At 35.1% G+C, this 21,013-nt stretch overlaps 1 protein-coding gene across 2 annotated transcripts in view; it reads right to left on the minus strand.

The window, feature by feature from the left end:
• Positions 1-18,081, minus strand: part of Synd (protein kinase C and casein kinase substrate in neurons protein Synd) — a 145,265-nt gene extending 127,184 nt beyond the window's left edge. The window contains exon 1 of one of the 2 annotated variants that reach the window (XM_076126270.1): positions 17,787-18,081. The gene's annotated coding sequence lies outside the window, so the exon portion shown is untranslated. Of the gene's footprint in view, positions 1-2,224; positions 2,244-17,786 lie in introns of those variants that run through there. The other variant, XM_076126273.1, reaches the window with a different exon arrangement.
• Positions 18,082-21,013: the final 2,932 nt, after the last annotated feature.

The following is a 21,013-nucleotide window of genomic DNA, read 5'->3' on the forward strand; positions in this document are numbered from 1 at the left end:
GTTTCGAAGTTAGGTTGTTTGGGACCAAAAGGTGCTGGTTTTAATGATTAGGGAGAGCGGAATAGGCTCTTCGTTTGGAGAATTCCCGCGCTGTTGTTACTATAATGTAGTGTGCTGTACCTATTTGTGGTGGGTACAGAAAGGGTGGTTGAATATTTTAAAACGCAGGTGTTGCTTTGAACGGACTGAGCCCTTAGATTCGCTGTGAATTTTACGACAGTTGCTTTGTCACTTTGATAAAACCAGTTTTAACTGACAAATAATGTTAGGGGACATTTTAACCCTGCTTAAATAGTATTATAGCAACAGTAATGTCGTCATAATACAGAGATCATTAGTCTAAAGATGTACACAATAAAATGTTGTGCAAATGTCAACAAAAGATTCCGTTCAACAGTTAATCAGCCTTCAACTTTAATCGTTTACTTTGATTTGTGTGTTCAAATATTTTTTACCGTTATGAAGGTCTGCTCATCGGAGCATTGGAGATAGAAAGTAGGATTTGTAATGAAACACGAAGAAATTCACTTGAATTCTTCTTCATCCGTCTCATTGGGGACTCTCATTAGGGATCAATTGTCGATCTTTATTATGATCATTCTTATTTTGGATCTACGATTTTTGTAGTGATGAACAAAAAACATCACACAAGTGGGAGTAAACTTTGACATTAAGAGGGGTCTGTCTGAAGTTCATTCAAACTTTAATTTTAATAACGGTAAAAAATTCATTGTAAAAGAACACTGCAAAATTCCACACGACCTGTATACATGTAAGCAAACGGATCAGCGAGTCGAGGCCAAGAGTGCTAAGTCGGTGTCGACCGCAATCCTCTAAATTGTATTAGCGACGACTGTGTCAGTTGCCGTGTTACTATACGAGGTGTACTCGGTCTTAGGTTACGAAGGAGTACCGAAGGCGGAGCGGAGGCGAAAGCGAAATTCTCTAATAATGATTTATAATAAAAAATAAGATTCAGAAAGCATGTTTGTAAGGAGGATGCTTCTACTTTGTTTTCACCTACCCGCATAATTCTATTTAAAGAACAATTCTAAGAGTTGGTAGATAGGTGGTCACCAAGATCTATTTTCGTTCAAATTGCTTAAACTAGTCAATCCTTAATAACTGCTCGCTGTGTCTATCTGCGTTTGGAAGCATAGTTCTCTGTCCAATTTCTGAGGCACATTTAGCGGTAGTTTATCTATTCCAACTCTGTCATGTTTATATGAGCTTAAACACAATTGAATAGATAAACTACAGCTTAATGTTCTTCAGAAACCGGGGGTCATTTAAGAATATAGCGAGAAAAACTATTTAACAAATGCACTTAATTTGAATTGAAAAGTTTTAACAGTAGTTTAATGCAACTTCTTTTAAAGAGACTAGTTTAAGCTCTGAAAAAAGAGTGAAACGATAGTTTTTAACATAAAGAGATTATGCAGGAGCGGGGAAGCGTCCAGTTTTAATGGACTTTTTCAACTTTCTACGAACACTAATCCGTTCACTCAAAGAACCGTTCAGGTGTCTGGGAGCTTAAGCAGTTACTTAGTTTTAAAGGTTTAGCACTAACGCTTCTGCTTTATAGTTGTTTAATTAGTCAGTATGAATTCGTACTTTATGTTTCAATAAGAATGATATAAAGGCGACAATGACCAACAATCTCTTGTCCGAAACCTGGCTGCCATGTAGCCAGAAGTGACTAGAAGACAGCTATCTTCTAGTTTCCCCTATCCCATAGATAGAAAGAGAACACAACATTGAAATTTGTGAAACCAGAACAACAAAATCTTTGATCCTAAACTTCGCATTAAGTATAACTTCAATAAAATGGCCATCTAGTTAGCCCGCTTTGAAATTTATGTCCTACCCACATAAATATCAAAGCGTTACCAAAACGATTTTCTACCAAATGAAAAAGTGGACTACCACGCTAGGATCTCATAAATTTCGATGTAAATTTCTCCACATAAAGCCACTTTTCCGCTCGTTTAACTTATGACGGTGTACCTAAATCAAAGCACGGATATGATTAACGGCCCGCCGGCTAACTGTTGTCCGTACGTGGCGTGCGGTGAAACAATGAATTGTAACAAGTGTTACAGCATTTGTGTTATTTAATTGTGGTTTTGTTGAATGGCTGTCGGAGTATGAAGCAGACTAGGTTAAAAAGAAACGTAGTTTGTACATGCAAAAGTGATTGATGACTGTGTATGACAATACGTACATATTTGGTAATATCCTCAGTCTTTACCTCCCCACCGCCCAAGTATTTTGCATGTGCATTTTAGAATTATACCTGGAACACGGAGATATTTTCCTGAACAGTTTTCTAGTAGTCTGTACAAAAGTCACCATGGTTTTACTTAACTTAATAAACACGTAAGAATGAGTCCTTCAAGTCGGTTCCTACTTTTCCTGAAGCACATCACCATTCCAGTTTAAAACTATAGCTTTGCAGGCAACAAATCCAGGCACCACATTTCTAAACCACATATCAAACTATAACCACTAAATACAGGTTCGTTGTTATCTACGCTGACAATTTGACAGATGTGGATCGAGGTTGGCAATAATTTGCGTGCAGAACTACAAATTGGCAAGATGAGTGGCGTTCGGCGGAAGAAGGCGTCAGTCATCGTATACAGCATATTAAGTAATCATCGTCTTGTATAGTCGAGGAATCTATTCTTGGAAGATGGTAAAAGAGTAGCGATATGACTAAGCAATTATATCTTCGTAAAGGGTGAGTCAGTTTGGTAGTTTTTGATATTTCACACAGAAACGAGGTATCGCATGATCGCATCATCAAAAGTTGCATTATTTATATAAATATTTTCTACTTTATTACCAAAGCGATGTAAACAGAGATATCGATAAAGAATATCTGATTCAATATTATTTAGACAGGTGTAATTTTGAAGTAACATTTCACAACGATCTATCACACTTAGAACCATCACAATAAGTGACCTACAAATTGACATCAGAAACTAAATCCATTAATAATAAGTATCAAATCACAATCAATATTTTCACAAATCACATTGTTTATTAAAAGCCAAGGATATCTTATAATTGAAAATATATTCAGTGCACATGTGTCCAACCTCGTAATTTAATTAAATTTCAATAGAAAACTGAAGGTTGTGCACTCGCCTTGTAAATAACGGCTATTGGACAATTCAATATTGGGTTTTCACTACGGGACATGTGACAATGACCTCTGTATAAGGGCACCATAAGACAAATTCAATCCATAGTGACTGCACGTTTGGTGCAGTGGTTAACGTGGTGACCTCGCCGCAAATACGGTAGAGCCGCGTGTGATGGGTTTGAATCCCAAATTCGGAACAAATTTTTGTGTGATGAGTACGAGAACTTCTTCTGAGCCTGGTTGTTTTGTATGTTTATTAGTTATTTGATTACCATAGTCCAAGCTGAGAAATCAAATAACCGTGTTTGAATTGTCCGATAATATTGATTTATTTAGAAAAAGTAGGTAAATTCTGTTTGACTTTATCGTTTCTGCTTAACTTCAAGAAGGAAAACCCGTTATTATAATATCAAGGGGAAGACCAAGGACCTATTTTTCAGGAAGACATCGATGTATTACAAACAAATATATTCTGAGTCTGTGAGCAGTGTCAAGGTCAAACGTTAGTAACACATGGGAATTAAGTACCTCAAAAATTAAAAATAATATTGTTGTTAAATAAATGACAGACAAGGGACAATTAGTAGAATAATGGATTGGAGTCATTTAGCTAAGGGAAAAGGGCTTGAGACATCCGACATTTTGCGTTGCGACACAAATCTCATTAATAATTCTATTCCAAAAAGGACCGAATGCTTTTAATTTTAACACCCAAGCTCTCAAAATTGGCCGAGTAAAGTTACAATGAAACAAATTGAATTGTTATTTTCGGATAATAGCTTTCGGAATCGGTGCTAAAAAGGGCTTCCATTTCCGAGACACCGAGATGTTTAATAAAAGGTCACAAACGAAAACGGAATATTACATTTAACTTTGTGAAATATATATTTATTAATAGGTCAGTAACAGCTGCGTTGACTACCTATATATAAGTATTGGTTAACTTAACAATTACCATCTTTTAAGGGCTATAGGCACCTGAAAAGCCCTTGCCCTTAAAATATGGTATCAACCTAGTTATGTAAGGTGTACAGATGTATGTGATGTTACGTCGACTATAGCGTAGTGGATAGAGTGGTTGTTATGACACTACCACCGCTAGCGGTCGTGAGTTTGATTCCCACAAGGAACAAATATATGTGCGATCCACAAATACTTATAAAATAAGGTTGTTTATATTTATAAAGGTGAAACAGGCGTTAATTATTGCAATATCTAAATATAAAGTTGATTACTAATGATATCATATCATTGTACAATCACTTATCATTCGCATGATACGTAGATTAAACAATACAAATAATTAGGTCAATTAAACATTCCAAAATATTTGTGAAGATAACAATATGTAACAATCATAGCACAAAATTTAAAAAATATACTGTAATTACTCAATTTCCTACCTGCCTAGTGCCTAGTGTATAGTATGTACTTAATATAAATATTCACCGTAATTTGATACAAAAACTATTAACAACATTTTAATTAGGCAGGTAACTGTAATTACCTGATATTAACAATATTTATAACGAGAATGGACAATAAAATGGAGTTTATAGAATTAATTAATTAATTTCAAAAGCTATTAATATACTACCACGTAATGATTATATCATTTATACAGCCTTCGTAAAAAAACATCACGTCTATAATAACCGAAGGTGTAGACAGAGAGTAACATAAATGTCGTAAGGCCTACAGTCACATGTACTATGTTTCGTACCAAAGGCTGCCAAATACATATAAGAAAAGTCACATAATAATCATTCATATTTAAAAACAGAGAACTACTTAACAGTCGTTATGTTACTCCCACTAGTAGGATTTGACTAACCCCTGGTTTCTGAGTACATTTAGCTGTAGTTTATCTATTCAATAGCGTTTTAAAGAGTTTAAACGAATAGATAAACTACTGCTAAATGTACCTCAGAAACCGGGGGGGTAATCTTCAAAAGACAGGAACTTTTCTCAAAGAGTGCATAATTGAATACAAAGGTCAATTAGCTCTTAGTACTTGAGGTAAAAGGGTTTCACGATAGCAGCTTAATCTCCCATTACCCTTGAAACGACTAAAACTAGAACAAACAGCTTACGTAAGGCTACAGGCTTAGTTTTGATCACATAGTCCTTTGAAAACGAGGGGATTACCGCAAGGTCCAAATAGGCTCGGTAATATATTCACACAGAGCTGCCCTATATCGGACACTCTTGCATATGTAGAATTTATGTTATCAATTGGGATCTAAGAAAGAAGATATTATTATGTCACAGTAAACGATTTGATTTTTGCCGCAGCAAAACATTTTCATTACTCAGAATTAGTTTTTTATATTTTTGTGACGCTACCTAAATCATCTGCAATAGAAGGATACTGAATAATGATGGAGAAACTTCGTTTAAACACCTCGTAAGGCTTAAAAGAGTAAAAGCCTGCTTCTATTCACAGCATGGTCTCGAAAGAAAAATATAGCAACGTGATCAGTCCCAAAAAAACATACATAAAAATTCTTATGAAAATGCAAGGAATAGGTATGTACCGAGCAAGACGGGATATCTATAAAATAGTCTATAACTCTTGCACAATTAGATCACCATCCAAAACTGTTTAAAACCAGCTCTGAACATTTATTTACAAAATACTCTGAACACGTTATTGAAAGCACATATAATATTTGAGAACAACGCTTCATAACCGCAAAAGTGAGTGCGGTTTCGACATACCAAAAGGTGTTTACCAAGTGGAATTTCAACATAATGTTGACTAAAGATTAACCGTACGAAACGGTTCATTAAGCATATTTATATAGGTTTAAAGTTTTCTGTTTGCCTTTTCAAGGTAAGTTGATATCTTGCCATCAATTGGATTAGTTTAAGCTGAGCATTAGAACAAGATTATTGGTCGACGTAAAGACGTTGTAGTTAATAGTAGATTCTTTACTCATTAATAAGTAGTAAATGGAAACAACAACTGTCCTACTGCTGAAGTCTTCTTACAGAATAAAGTAAGAGAACAAGTCTTTAGTAGGTACACCACATATGTAAGTATGTATTCAATCACTTATTGTTTTAGAAGAGGATTTAAAGCTTCTATTTGTATTACTACTTGAAAGGTATTGAGGACTATTAATTAACACACAGTCTTTATAATTCTCATCAAAAACAGAATGTACAATCAACACGATAAAAGCCCGAGGGTGAATAAAAATTACAACTTTCGATAATAACAGTTCTCTCATTTCTCCGTTGACCGAATACATCTTAATTTGATGTCAAACCGTCGCCAATTATTCAATTTGTTTATACTTAATCTCTTTCCTGTAGCTCGGTAACGGAAAGCGAAACGTAACTAAAATAACATGTCTGACTGGCCGCGGTCCCATTAAAATACCGCCGACCCACGCATATAAAGCCTATCGACATTAAAACAAAGAAATCTGGACTTTAACACCTTTGCAGAAAGTACAATTTTATTAAATGTGTCTTCAGAACCTTTACAAGCAAATATAAAATCTAACAATTATAAGAAAAGGTCGTATTTTCCTTAAATTGACGTTAGAAGCAAGTCCGAGGACTATAATACACGTACGTGTAACTAACAAGTATGAATTTGATCAATAAAGGAAGAAGTTTCAACGTTTTATTGGTGTTTTGATTGTAGGGGAGACCTTGGAGCATCCTTTTAAAAGGTAAACGACATTTTAGACCTACGAATGGAATTTGTTGTAAAAAATAAAAACAGTAAGCGTATAACGAGTTGCCATGAATATGTTAAAGTCATCAAACTTGTCGTAGAGGAAGTTGAATGGCTTGTAGTTAAACTGGAAAAAGTATTAAACAGCCACTTTCAAGATGCCCATAAAGTGTAAGGAATTTGTTCCTGCTTAGAATACTTCTTCTGGATGGTTAGGAAATAAAGAAATTATTTTTTAACCACCAGGCTATGAGAGTGAAGGAACAGAGAATAAACCTGTGTATTGAGCACATACATGGACATATATAGGCAAATTCCTGCACCGTAAGCCAGTTTCAATGGTATCAAAACTGACCGCGGTAGCCGATATCTGCTAGAGGGATATAAGAGACCTATATGGAGTCTTAAAAATCTGCACCTCAGCCCAGACAAATCCAGTTTTGTACAATGTAACATGATCTAAATTAACCGTCTACGAAGCATAGCAAGCCAAATAAATATAAGCATATTCAAAACCAGTAGAGCATTTCGTAACTTTTTATTCAGCAATTAGCATTGTCCACGATAACGTAATAGTCGTGTAACTGGGTTAGTGTATCGATATATCTTTATCTACTGGTAGGTAGCCGGTCTAGTCTATTGTATAATATGCGGGCTTCGTGTATTGTTTTAAAGCATTTTAATAACAATGGTGAGTACAGTTAGGCCTTTTCTTAAATAATTTTGTATCGGAAGAAATATAGTGTATTTTTAAGGATAATACCCACTTCGGTAAATTTTATTTTTAAATTACGTAGGGGCACCGAGATAATTATTTGTCAAAGACAAACGTGCAGTACAGTCCAGCCATTTGCAGCAGCTTTTGTAGTAGAAAGTCCTGTCTCTATGTAGAAAAAGTACCTACAACATTCTTACTTAATTGGAAGTTATCACACTGATATTACGTAAGTAAATGAGGTTAAATATGTGAACAAGGCATAGACTATCCATTCAATTCCTATAATAAACACAGGTGCATTATATTAAACGTTTCATATTAAATGCTTGCAATTATATGCTGGTGGTTATTTAGAATTCCTTGAACAAATACCTCTGTATGAATCAAGAAAGGTATTTGACCACAACGTCGAGGTGGCCTATTACTTACCTACTAAGTGCATTACTTACAAGTTATGTATAGCACATATCTGAGGTTGTCTCTGGCTATGCTTAACTGCTTCCACTATATACGCGATAGATCTAGGATTCATCATTAAGAAAAGAGAAAGAATGTATGATTATAAGGCCTTAGAGGTGGAATCTGGGGTTATGCCACTTAACTCCAAATCCATTGTTCTCTAAACTTTAACATCCCATACATTATTTCCACTTTGATTCCAAAGCAATAAAAAAAAATAATTTACAGATAGAAATATTTCCCTACATCAATTCCACTTAACTCCAAAAGAGTTTTTGTAGAGTCAGCAGCAAAAATTATATCTTGACGATATTTTGGTGTAAGCCCATATACCAAACGTCCTAGTAATTTTTAAATGGTGCCGTTGTCGGAATACACGCGCTGTTCGCTTCGATGTTCTTATAATTTTAGTCAAGTGATGTTTACTACGTAATAAGATTGGATGTTCAATATTATAATTATTCAGGGCCTGACCATCAAAGTGTGGAGGCGCTGTTGTATCAGCCAGCATTCACCCCCCAAGAAGTGAGGTTAGCAAGTATGCGTTTAGAAGGCACATAGCTCCACGTCTGGTGGACTGTAGTTTCTTGTATCTCATTACTGTTGTAATATAAATTTAGCCTGAACAAAACATAACAAGTATAAGGTATTAAGTTCTGTATAATATAATAAATTGTAAATACTATTTTATTTATGCACTAGAGGCCGCCACGACTTCGTCCGCGTGGAAAATTTATTTTAGGCAGACGAATGAAGTCGTGTTTGCAGTCAGATCGTCCATCGTCGTGGGAGACAGGAGACGCGAGCAAGGAAGAACGCACGGTGGCGAGGAATGCCCTCACGCGCCCCACCTGCGCGTAGTGCAGCGACTCGAACTGCTCCCTCTGCATCCATGTCATCCGTATGGCTAAATATTTTAAGCTGCTGACTCTACTTCTGCTGATTTCTTGGAGTTAAGGTGGAATTAATTATATTTAAATAAAATATTTATTAAAACTGTTTTGGAGTTAAAGTGGAACGTTTTTTTGGAGTTAAGTGGAATAACCCGGAATCTGAACGTATATTGTATTCAATGATACTATAATATCTCTAACATAAAAACTTCAAAAGAAAAGCTTCCTAAAGCATCTAGGCCAAATGAAAAATAAGTAGGCTTCCACCACAAATTGGGCTATTCTAATCTTGCCAACTTCACGCATACTAAGCCGCGAGGTGCGGCCGCGGTTACAATGCCACCATAAAAATCTAATCACGACATGGATCCATTCATAGCCACGAATACACCGTCTATCGAAATACCGCTTATCTACTTAATTAAATTCAAACTTACTAAAGTTATTATTATGCTAATGATAGATTAAAGGACACCGAGACCGAACCCTGAAAGTTTAACAGCTCTAATGGACGAGTTTAGTTTCTATCCGCCCTCATTTGAATCCATAATTAAAGGATAAGACAAGCCCAAAACAAATTGTTCTTAAGACAGTTTAATTAATAAAGGTTTCCGATACAATCGCCGAGGGAAATGGTGTCCAGGAAACGAAACTTTACGAGCGTCCAGAAATCGCAACACAAGGTCTATTGCAGAAACCGGCGCGGCGGCGGACGGACAAGCCGCACACGGTACAATTTCCACGCGCTTCCGGAAATAACCTGGGTGCCTGCTGGTGTTGCAACATACGCGCGCGTTGGAGCGTGCTTCCACTATCATTAGTTATTCGACGGCCGCAGAATCACTGCAGTTTCGAAATTAAACAATTTCACCAAGGTTTTCACGTAACATCACACACGTTGACCGAGAGGTTTTCGACCACTAGCCTTTCATGCCATTACCTAATACGACAATGGCGTGCACACTTTTGACAGGCACATGATGATGCGCGCGTTATAATAGATGAGTTGGCCTAGTTGCACTCTGGATGATTACGATAATCATGAGAATGCACGGTGTAGTCAAGCAGGTAAGTGATACGAATCATTATCATTTTAGATCCCACGAGAGAGAGCGACGCTATCTTGAAAAAGCTTGCGGAACCCAGCTGGAGCGAAATCCCAAAACAATATGAACGACCTCCAACAGAAATATGTAAGGAATTTCGCAATAATAATGGCGCCGTTCTACGGATATTTAATATAATTTCTGAACGACGTATCCAATTCAAGTGCGTAAATGGAATTTAACGTCGAGCGTTCAAGACTAATCCTCGTCAGATCGATTCAAATGGAATCCATTAGTAACCATATATGCTGGGTTGTGGACTCCCCCCAAACATATGCCATAACCAGTTATAATATTAGCAATGCAAAATGAGTCAGGGGCAAGGTTTTTTACCATGTTGAGTGAGTAGCGGTCGTAACTGCCATTTGAGACAACTAAGTAATTAGGAAGTTCTATTCCGAGCCTCTCGAGTCGTTGACATGTCGAGGTTTATGATAAACGATCCTAATGAAACAAACGCCTTGAGCTTGAACGTTTCTGTTATTAAAACATAGAACCTAAGCCGCGTTGAAGGTGAGAACTAATCTTAAAATATTCGAGATGTTTTGCTAAATTGTTTTTGGCACGGAAATTGCATTTGAAAAGAGGTTGATCTAAAAATATTCCGGCGGAAATTGGGTCAGTCTTTTCGTTCAGATATTCTTTTGTCTTGCTAGCGAAGTTGTGACTTACAATTTTTCCATTTTACTGCACAATGAGGCTTGGTTTTATTTTTATTTTTGCGAAGTTAAGTAGACTGTTATGAATCACGGCTGGAATTTATTATCGGAGAGAATTGTACTGTCACGTATCTATAGGTAGATTTCTTTATGGTTGGACTAGATATATTGTTTTAATCAAAAGGTAGTGGTTATATTCAAATCACAATCGCATGACGAGGTACTGGGACAGCAAAAAAGGCGAGGCGGTAACCAAACGTTTGGCGATCGATATTATTCACTTTAGCAAAGTTCATCGTTCTCGTACCAAGGCCGGTATTGTGTAAGCGAATGCCGTAAGGATGTCCCCAGTTATGTGGAGTAACGACCTCAAATGTGAGCCTCACGTTTCCTTATTCAGGGTAATACAGTAATACTAAGCTCCGGGAAGTCCTAACAAAGTATCCTAACAACTCGTAGGTATTACCTGTACTTAGACTGCTCTTGTATTCATTTATCTGGGTTACTGAGAAACTTATTTCACCGGAGATATACCTAGGTACAAGTAATTTTACAATATTGCTAGTGAAGACTACAATAAATTATCTTTAATGTGATTTTATGTAAGAAGCGAAGAATCTATTGAAATACTTTTTAACAAGTCACGTTCTCGACTAAGTTTCACATCATAAAGATGACAAATGCCCGTGCATTGTGTTTATTAGTCTATTTAAAGATTGCAGTAAACAAACCAATGATAAATAATATTGGTTGGTGCAAGAAGTATGTCAGAAATGTTCCACTTGTCCTCGAATGAGTCATTCGTTGCTTGGTGACAATAAAACAGTAATAAAAGTTGTCGTGGCTCCTATTGCACAATGCGATACTTAGTACTTAGTTGGCAAAAAGTATCGTTGAGTTTACAAGTTTTATACGACAATGCATACTTTACAATTCAGTTGATTTGAGACAGAACTATTTGCTATGCAAGCGTTTGAAAGATCATAACTTTTAAACTCTCGCGTTGCATGTTTAATGTATAATAGAATACGGGAATTAACGCGAACACGCATTTTACCTTAAAATGTCTAACGCTTCGGCGCAGGTTGTACTCGCCGTGGTCGCAGGCGTTTAAAAGATATGTGACAAACCGGAGATTGTCACTGCAATGATTAATGTCGTTGTGAGTTTATAAATAATAGATTATAATTATCGAGACAGGATCTATTGTAATTACCGGGTTTTCCACGCAGTTATAACAATAAGCATTGCATAAAGCAAAGTATCGTTATATTCTATAGAACTGATATTATAATCTCGAAAACCTATCATGAATGGGTCGGTAAGATATAACGGTACTTCTGCTTATATGTCAGAATAAAAATTTGTTCGTAATTGTAAACATAAATAGTCGTATAGATTTTATAACTTCTACAATCAGACGGAACTAATTTAACTAGCAATGCTTACGCCCTTCAATATTTACCTATAGCTCTTACACGGCATTCTAAAAAAGCAACGTGTACTTGTTTGTTCTTTGTTTGTCGTATGGTTAGTGGTCAACCTAGTGTCAAAGTTGTTCAAGCCCGAAGGCCTTTGACGTGGCTTAACGACTGTTATCTTAGTAGACAACAACCGGGACCGACTTTTTACGTGCCCTGCGAAACACGAAGACGTCCAGCTCAAATACCACGGTCACCCATCTATAGAATGACCGCGCCAACGGTTGCTTAACCCACAGATCGTTTACCGCCCGGTGAGCGCAACTGGCTATGAGCGCCTCGTACTGTGTAAATCGTAACGTGTACTGATATTAGTTAGTTTGCTAGCAAAGCGGTTGTCGTAAGAACAGGTCCAGCGACAGGCACATCGACCTTGGCTTGCGTCCGCCGACTGCTCTCTGAATCGCCCGTTATCCCATTCCCAAATTCCGCAGAGGCCTTTCATCTAGGACGGAATAATACCTGACTGGACAAATATTTGGAAGTTTTGACGCGGTAATATAATAATACATTTAACCCCCACAGCTGGGCAAGTGTCTACTCCCGTAATGAAGGAGAGGTTAGGCCTTGATTCAGTTTGCCTTGAGTTATGCGGTTATTAAAATTAAAAACTGTCATTACATTTTTTTTATTCGTTATAAAGTTTTTCGATTATAAGCAGATGCATTGTAGTCTTGAAAATGTATAAAATAATTATAAGTCACGTATGACTCGGAGGGTCATATAAATATTAACACAAAAACGATGTAATTGGAGCAATTATCGCCCATATCGTTTAAAAATATTTTAAGTTATAAAAGTGATAAGAAAGTCTACTTACCTATCTGACAATTATTCTTAGATTAAAACGCTATTTTTAAACGACACGATAAACGTGTTTATTGTAAAACTCAATACATATGTATAGGCTTTTTCTCGTACAAATTTATTAACCTACCTAGACGTGAATTAATAAAACAGAAGGCTTTCTCGTGGCTAGATTAATTCTATCTTTTAGTAAATCAGAAGGATTTGATAGGTTATCGATCTAATAACAGAACAAACCATGTTTAAAGTTTTATCAGAGCATTAATCATAGGAATGCATGTAATGTGAAAACTTTAGGCCTCCAAGATTATCATGTTAACGCCTCATCGTTGATTAATCTTAAATATAATCCGCCGGGCGTTTCGGAAGATAATCTGCAAGCCCGTGATGTCTTTACTTAGAGGATGGGTTTAAAGGTGAGATGTTTTAGAGTCTGATTAATATATTTAAGGAAAATACACAGTGTTAGCAACTAGCTATACCTACACCTTAATATGTTATGAATATTTGCTCTGTATGTTTCTTATCAAATCTACTATTGGTTTTCCGATAGGTTACTCTTAAGATGTGCTATTTGGCAACATTTTTCTGCCTTTTGCATAGCAGTTGATTTCTATAATCGATCTATAACTAAGGTACCTAGAAATTAAATGGACGTTAAGGTCTTTTATTTGCTGTACAACAGTGGCGAAGGCTCCATACAACTCCATTCCTATCGGCTTCCCTTTCTGGACAGACTTAATATTAGTGTTAAATTAATTGTTTACTTTTGCCAAATAAAACACAATTAATTAATAATCATCAATATTTAAACCGAAATCTTTAACTAGAATCATTAATCTAATCGAAACAGTACGAAAACGCCTACCCTTCAAAAATTACGCTCCGCTAAAAACGCAACGTGAAGTAATAATAATGAAATAAGCCGGAGGCGCTGATCGAGAATCGCGTACAATAAAAACTATGGCGGCGTTGTCGCTTACGACCTTTTGGATCGCGCTTCGCACCGCGCTGCATAGTGGCGAGCAAGCCGGAGGAAGAGCGGGTTGCCACGCGCTACAGCGCTCGCGCCGCGGCGGACACATGATCTTACGCATGTTTCTGTCGCGGTGCGAGCCGCGTGCAAGAGCGAGATGAAAAATATAAGCTAAGCATCCTGCATAAGTATTAGTGGAACGTTGTCCAGTTTGACATTAGGTCATGTTTGTTTACCGTTTACATCTTTCGCGCGCTCTCTAACAAATTAGAATTTTGTGTTTATTACTACATTATTCCTTGATAATTGTGTTTGTGCATAATTGTGAATGTATCAGTATATTAAACAGTAATTGTTTTGCATGTTTCTTTTAGAGTAAATTTTCATTTTGTCAGATTTATAGGTTAAACTCATTACAATAAAAGTGTTCTGCGTTTATCCATAATGTGTTTGATATTTTATTGTTGATGAATACATTCTAAATTGCTTGTATAATAAGTTATTAAACAACCAGTGCGAGACAATCATCAATCGTTCGATATACGTTTACTTAAATATGTGCTGTTGTGTTACCTACGTGTTACTACTGAAGATATAGTAACTTAATACAAAACAAGCATGATTAGGTAGCATGGTAAGTACCTATGTATTATTAGTCTGTAGAGAGAAATAAGATACTGTAGTCGAATGTAGATATTACTCTCATATTGTTATTATGCAGTAATACGCTACTTTTACGTCGGCATTCTTACGATGTACTTAATATGTAGGTAGGTACTATACCTACCTAGACAATGACTTATAGCTCCGGCTTACCTTTTGTAAAAAATGACCCTTCGCCACTGCTGTACAATACAACGATCTACCTCCCAAATTATTGCAATAATGAACAGCAGTTTGGTCAACTACCCACAGTTATAGCACTAGTTTTTTCTCAACCTAAAAGCTAACTTTTTTACAGTCTCAAAGTAAAAAGATTACGAAGATTTCGCCGGCTTACGGTGTAAACTGACGCTATCGATTACGAATAATTACACGGTTCGATTACCGCCTCATCTACGCAATCTAACTAGCGATGCTTGTAATTTAAGGTCAGACGGACTGGTGGAATTTTTCAGGCTTCCAAATCGGACACAAGTGTGACCTCGGCAAAGGGGGAAATTACGAAATAAAAAATGTATAATACTGTTAATTATTTTAGTACGTTTTGTCCCGGTTTTGTCCACAATTTTCAAAGATCTTTCGACTTACTTTGATAAAGACTATCCCATGTTTGTTGGGGACAATGTAGCTTTAATTTATAATTAAAAAAGCCTATCAAAAGAACAAATATTAATCATCAACACAATACAAGTTTACAGTCACTTGATCGTGTATGACCAACATAAATAAATGTCTTTAAATTATTCAGAAAAAAAAGACAAGTGGCAATTTCAAGTACCGTTACAATTCGTTCGTCGTAAATGTTAGTTTTAATTACGTTTCGATATGATTCATATGTGGACCGACTTTGAATAATTGTACATTATCGTTTTTTGTCCACACTCGAAGCGACGCGTGCTTAGTTGCGCGAAATAAATGGACGTTAATTACTTTTTAATTTGGTAATGAGCTAATGACAGTTGAGTAAGCTGGTCTTAAATATTTTCACTAAATGTTCCTGACTGACCAGTTCGTAACTATCACGTGAATATTTCAATATTTTTTGTACAATTTATAACATAATAAACACATTTCGTGGTCAGGCTGTGGGAACAGAAATTTCATAAAATATAACATAAAATTAATGAATAATAAAATTATAATAACAGCTTTATCAATAGAAAAACATTATTTATTGGAACTATAAGCAAATTTTATTAGAATCGTAAAAAATAACTGTGTATAACATTTCGCTAGTGTGTATGAACCTAGATATAGAACAGTTCATAGCATTTGAAGAGATAATAAATAATAATGAGATATCTGACTAGAAATGTATCTAGGTTTATGTAAAAAACAACAAGAGTCATAAAATTGTGATTGTAAACATGGACATTTGCCAAATAGGTGACCATAAAGTTTGCCAAACTTGAAGAACTAACTAGTTAAAAGTAACTATACTGCATAAACAGTTTAACAGTTAATTAAATAAATTATGTGTGGAACAGTGGAACATAGTAGGTATACTTTAGTAGGTTGTTATTTGTCACTATGCAACAAATAAATGTTATTTAAGAGTTTGTCAAATGTAGATTCAGACTTAATTCCTTTTTCATACTAAGAGCCATGGCCAGCAGTGGGACTGTAATTCAAAATTTACTTCCAAGCCAAAGTGAAGCAGTGGGTAACCAATTATCTAATCATATGCATTGTAATTACAGAGTTCTATTCTTAGGCAAAACAGCAGTGAGTGTAATCAAAAACTGTATTGATCAATTTGTTTATTATTATCTCTCAAACATCTACAACCAGGTAACCTACACATAAATACAGTCAAAACCCATGTTCAATCAAAGCATCTCGATGGCAAATACCATTACGGCAGGCCTCCAAGAAACAAGCTATTGTACTATAAAAGAATTTATACCCATAACTGATACATGATAAATGTACTAAACATTTGGCAGACAATGGCCTTGCCAAGGTGCCACATGTGAGTGATGTCATCAAACACTATCGTAACATGTGGGTTATGATAGTAATATCAATACCCAATTGTTCATTCTAATGTTTCATGAAGACCAAGGTTAAAAGTTATTCAAATAGGTTTTATATCATACAAATATTTAAATTTTGAAAGAAAGTTTAGTTTTCTTTGGTCACTGCCTATCCCTCTGGGAGAAAAGGGTTGAGATTATGTATAGGTAGGTATATGAAATAAAATTTGTGCTACATTTTCAAAATAGAACTATTTCAAGTAGTTGATAATTATATAGCAAGGTGATTTTTTAGTTGTTTGATATGCAATTGCTAGTTCAAAAAACAGAATACCTATTACTAAATTATGAAGCAAAGGTCAAGTGATGAAGACAGTCATTAAATGTTTACCATTATAAAAAATAATATTACACATCATGGTAACATTTTTATTATAAAGAGAAGTATTTTTTACAACTGTGGGAAAATTTCTGATCAGAAAAAAATGTCATTATGTCATAAATACCTGAGAAAATAATTATTGTTCTGTATGACCATCAGACACAGGCTCAAAGCCAAATAACTCTGTAATAACTTAGTGACTAATAACAACCTTCTTTCTTATTGTGATTCAATAAACAGAGATGTGTCATGTTAATTAAGTTAAATGTTACATTATTTTCAAACTTGTATGATTCATTCATTACACAGAATCAAACAAATAAGAATAACAACGATTCAAACATAAAGTTCAACATTTAAATTCTCAAAACAGTTTTCTAACCTCTGTGGCTCTGTTTGTATAAAAGAAAACACTTTTTAGCAAGTTTGTGGTGCAGAACTAAGTGGGAATGTGTTGCGGAAATAACTAATGGGTACGTAAATACCTCTCACTGCGATTTCTTAATTTATATCAAAGTTTTCAGTGGGAAATAGAGCATGAAGCATGTTCAATTCAGTGTTTGTTACTGTTAAACAACTTTCTGTGTACACTAGGCTTGTTCAACGCGTAAAACTGGCTTTATGGTGTGTGCTCAAGGCTCTGCAATGTCGTGAACCAAGGAATCTTATCAGAATCTTTGCAATCTACTATAATCTTCCGTTATCTCGCGCCCGGGCGAACGCTTGTCGCTATCACGCGTTCAGCTTTCGTGGCAGAAAAAAAACGACACTCGACACTCAAATAGCTCAGGTAACGACTAAATCATACGACGTCAACTCACCTTTTGTCCACAACAATTAAATAAACAGAAATCCGTAATCCAATATTTTACTATCCAGTGATCCTGTTACACCGAGGGCACAACAAACATTCTTTACCGAACAACACTGAGAATTTAGTCACTAATAAACACACAATTTCACACAAAAAGTTAAAATAATATACAATATTCACATAAAAAACACCGAATTATGAGAAACTTGTATAATTTCAACACTAAAATTCGGCAACGGTCGTTGGCATTCCGTTCAACTTGAAACATCGGCCATCACTAAAAATGTTGCCACATTTTGAAAGTCACGTTATTCCCACTTCTAGTCTCACGTGTGTCTTTATTGCTAGAACATAATATTAATTTACCCTTGCTTTAAAACAACTTAGTGTTGAAAGTACTGATAAATATTTTAAAGAAGTAATAAGTAAGTAAGATTTATCTTATATAATTTTACTTTTTTTATTATCTGGTAAAATGTTTACTTTTGAACTATGTACAAATTTTATTTGCGCTACGGTCTAGAATCTAGATGTCTTCGATGTCGATATAATCGGTTCCTTAATAAATAAACATGTTATATATTGCTCAAAATTATTATAAAGAATACAGGCACAGCCAGCAGGCGATGTTCATTTATCCATTTAATCTGTAATATATCATACTCTAAGATACATCATATCCATGACTGACGATCGTCTTAAAAAACTTTATTATGTTTCCTTCTCACTTTGTAACAATCGGTTTTTTTACAATTGTCATGTCCAATATTATATAAATTTTAACGACGTTTTCATAAACGTTCAGAATATTTTTTAAGGTGGACAGACAATTTGACGGTATACTGGATCTCGAGGACACAAGTTCATTCTTCTACCATTAGTTGTGGGTAATATTATGTAACTGGCAACACAAACTTCTATATGTCAATCGAAGCGTTCGGATATTCCTCAAGATATTTCATCTACCCTTTTTTATTTTTAAGGCTTATTTTGATTTCTATTTCTTTCTAAACTAATGCCATTATTTAAAAAATATACGTTTATGACTGTTGGTACTTATTGCAGTGAACTGGAATTGTAAAAACGGACTTCGTTGTAGAAAACAATTTATATTTTCATTTTTACATTATAAGTGCCGCCAACTAACTTAAACACAAATTGCCGAACAAGTATTAAAAAAAAAAATCACGTAGATCCAGTACAGCGGATTCTTGTTTGTCTGATCTAGCTATCTGGCGATAGAAGCGCGAAAGTTTTCGCCCTGCACTTCTTACCAAGCGGACCCAGAAATCGTTTACTAAGACATAGTGGAAAGTTCTGATTATGAAAAATACTAAAATTGTCTTTAGGTGTTTCCTTACTGTTGCACATACGCTTACGATGCAAATTTCTGACTTGTTTGTCCGACTGCAGTCATATGTTCAAAACAAAGTTTGACTTTGCTGGCCATCAATAAGCTCACGGCAGGCATGAAACAGCCCGGGTACGCTATCATTGAATACGGTGAAGAGGAATGTAGGTACTATATCCTGTAATGTATAATAAGTAAATGTAGGATAGCAAAATAAAATGCACAGATATAGAATATTGAATTTAATTTTAACAATTCCTTCGTAACTAAACAAATCGCAACAACATTATGGTACATGTTTCTGAACGGTTTTGTTCGTCATACTAAAATTCACCGAAGAAACAGCATACCAATGGATAGACGGCTTCAATCAACACTTACAAAAAACATAGAAGATGTGGATTTAATATGACATTTAATTTTACAACAAACAAAAAGTAGCTTCTCTCATTCATAACTATACATACCTAGTACAAAAAAAGTATTAAAACTAAATGTCATTTCAAACCCTTTTAGATAAGTTTCACAGATTATAAATAAGTCTGAGAGCTTAACTGATGTCAAATTGACAGCAAACGTCAGCTGCCAAAATGTCATCAGTTATGCTATCTAGTACTTATCCAGAAGGTGTAAAACCGGTGAAATACAAGACGACAAATAAGGACAATTTTCTCTCTTACAAATACATCGATTAAATAGATGAGAGTATAAAAAGGCAGCGACAACCATAAAGCGGATATATGTACCTAATTAATACAGGCACAAGTTTTTTTTTAAACCCTAACACATATGAAAAGAGATAAATGTATAGTAAGATATATAGAGCTACCCCGAATGTAATACATTGCATTTTAACAAGTGATATTATAGCCGCTGTAATATGTTTGTATCTTAGAAAGACAGAGGAATTTTAAATATTATGCATTTCAAAACCATCAAATTAAAAAAAGACGTAGCCTAAATTGCAATGTCTCCGCCTTTTATAAGTGTTAACCTAAATGAACTAACGATTTGATTTGATATCTGGCAATTTCTAAATATATAATACCACGCCTGGTGTACCTGAAAGTGTGGCCGCCATTACCAAAGTTAGTCTCATGTAATAAAGTAAATGGCGTTTTCTTTCTAAAATACAAAACACAAACAGCGTAATTCCATTCACGTCACACTGTATACAAACCACTGAACTGGGCTAATGTTACACTAAAATGTATATAAATACCTATTAGTCTATCAAAACTTTACTTCTAAAATGTTTCTCACTGAATTTTTCAAAGATATCATAGTTTTTTTTTATTATATTAAGTAGGAGTAATGGGCATATTCAGATATTAATATTATACAGGGTGTCCCAAAACTCAACGATAATCCGAGACAGGATGAAAGGCAAAGTCATACTGGCTATAGGAAAAATAAAAAAAAAAATCCATATCACTTAGTTCAGCAATAATAGACACTTTTCAAAAAAGTTGAAAATCCACACCCTTGGTCGCATTTTCAAGTCCTGTGATCACCAATGTCTCAATTTCGCTGTGTTTTTTTGAATTTCGTGATCTTAATTAAATATGCTATTAATCGTATAACAAATTAATGCACAAAACATTGTTAATTTCTTAAAAAAAGTTAAGTTTTAGTGAATCATCTTTTTCAAAAATATCGTTAGTCAACTTTGACGCTTCATACTGAAAAAAAAATGTACTACACTACCCTTGGCAAGTTATTTCAAAAGTTGGCGCATTTAATCAAGATTTCAAAATAGTATAACACTTGCCACTTTTCTTGCCATTAAAAATGTTATTTTTATTTGAACGAAGAGTATCCTCGCAAATGGATCGGACGCAGTGGTACAATTTTATGGCATCCTCGTTCCCACGATCTAAATC

This window comes from Anticarsia gemmatalis, chromosome 18 (assembly GCF_050436995.1).
Source record: "Anticarsia gemmatalis isolate Benzon Research Colony breed Stoneville strain chromosome 18, ilAntGemm2 primary, whole genome shotgun sequence".
Classification (NCBI taxonomy): domain Eukaryota; kingdom Metazoa; phylum Arthropoda; class Insecta; order Lepidoptera; family Erebidae; genus Anticarsia; species Anticarsia gemmatalis.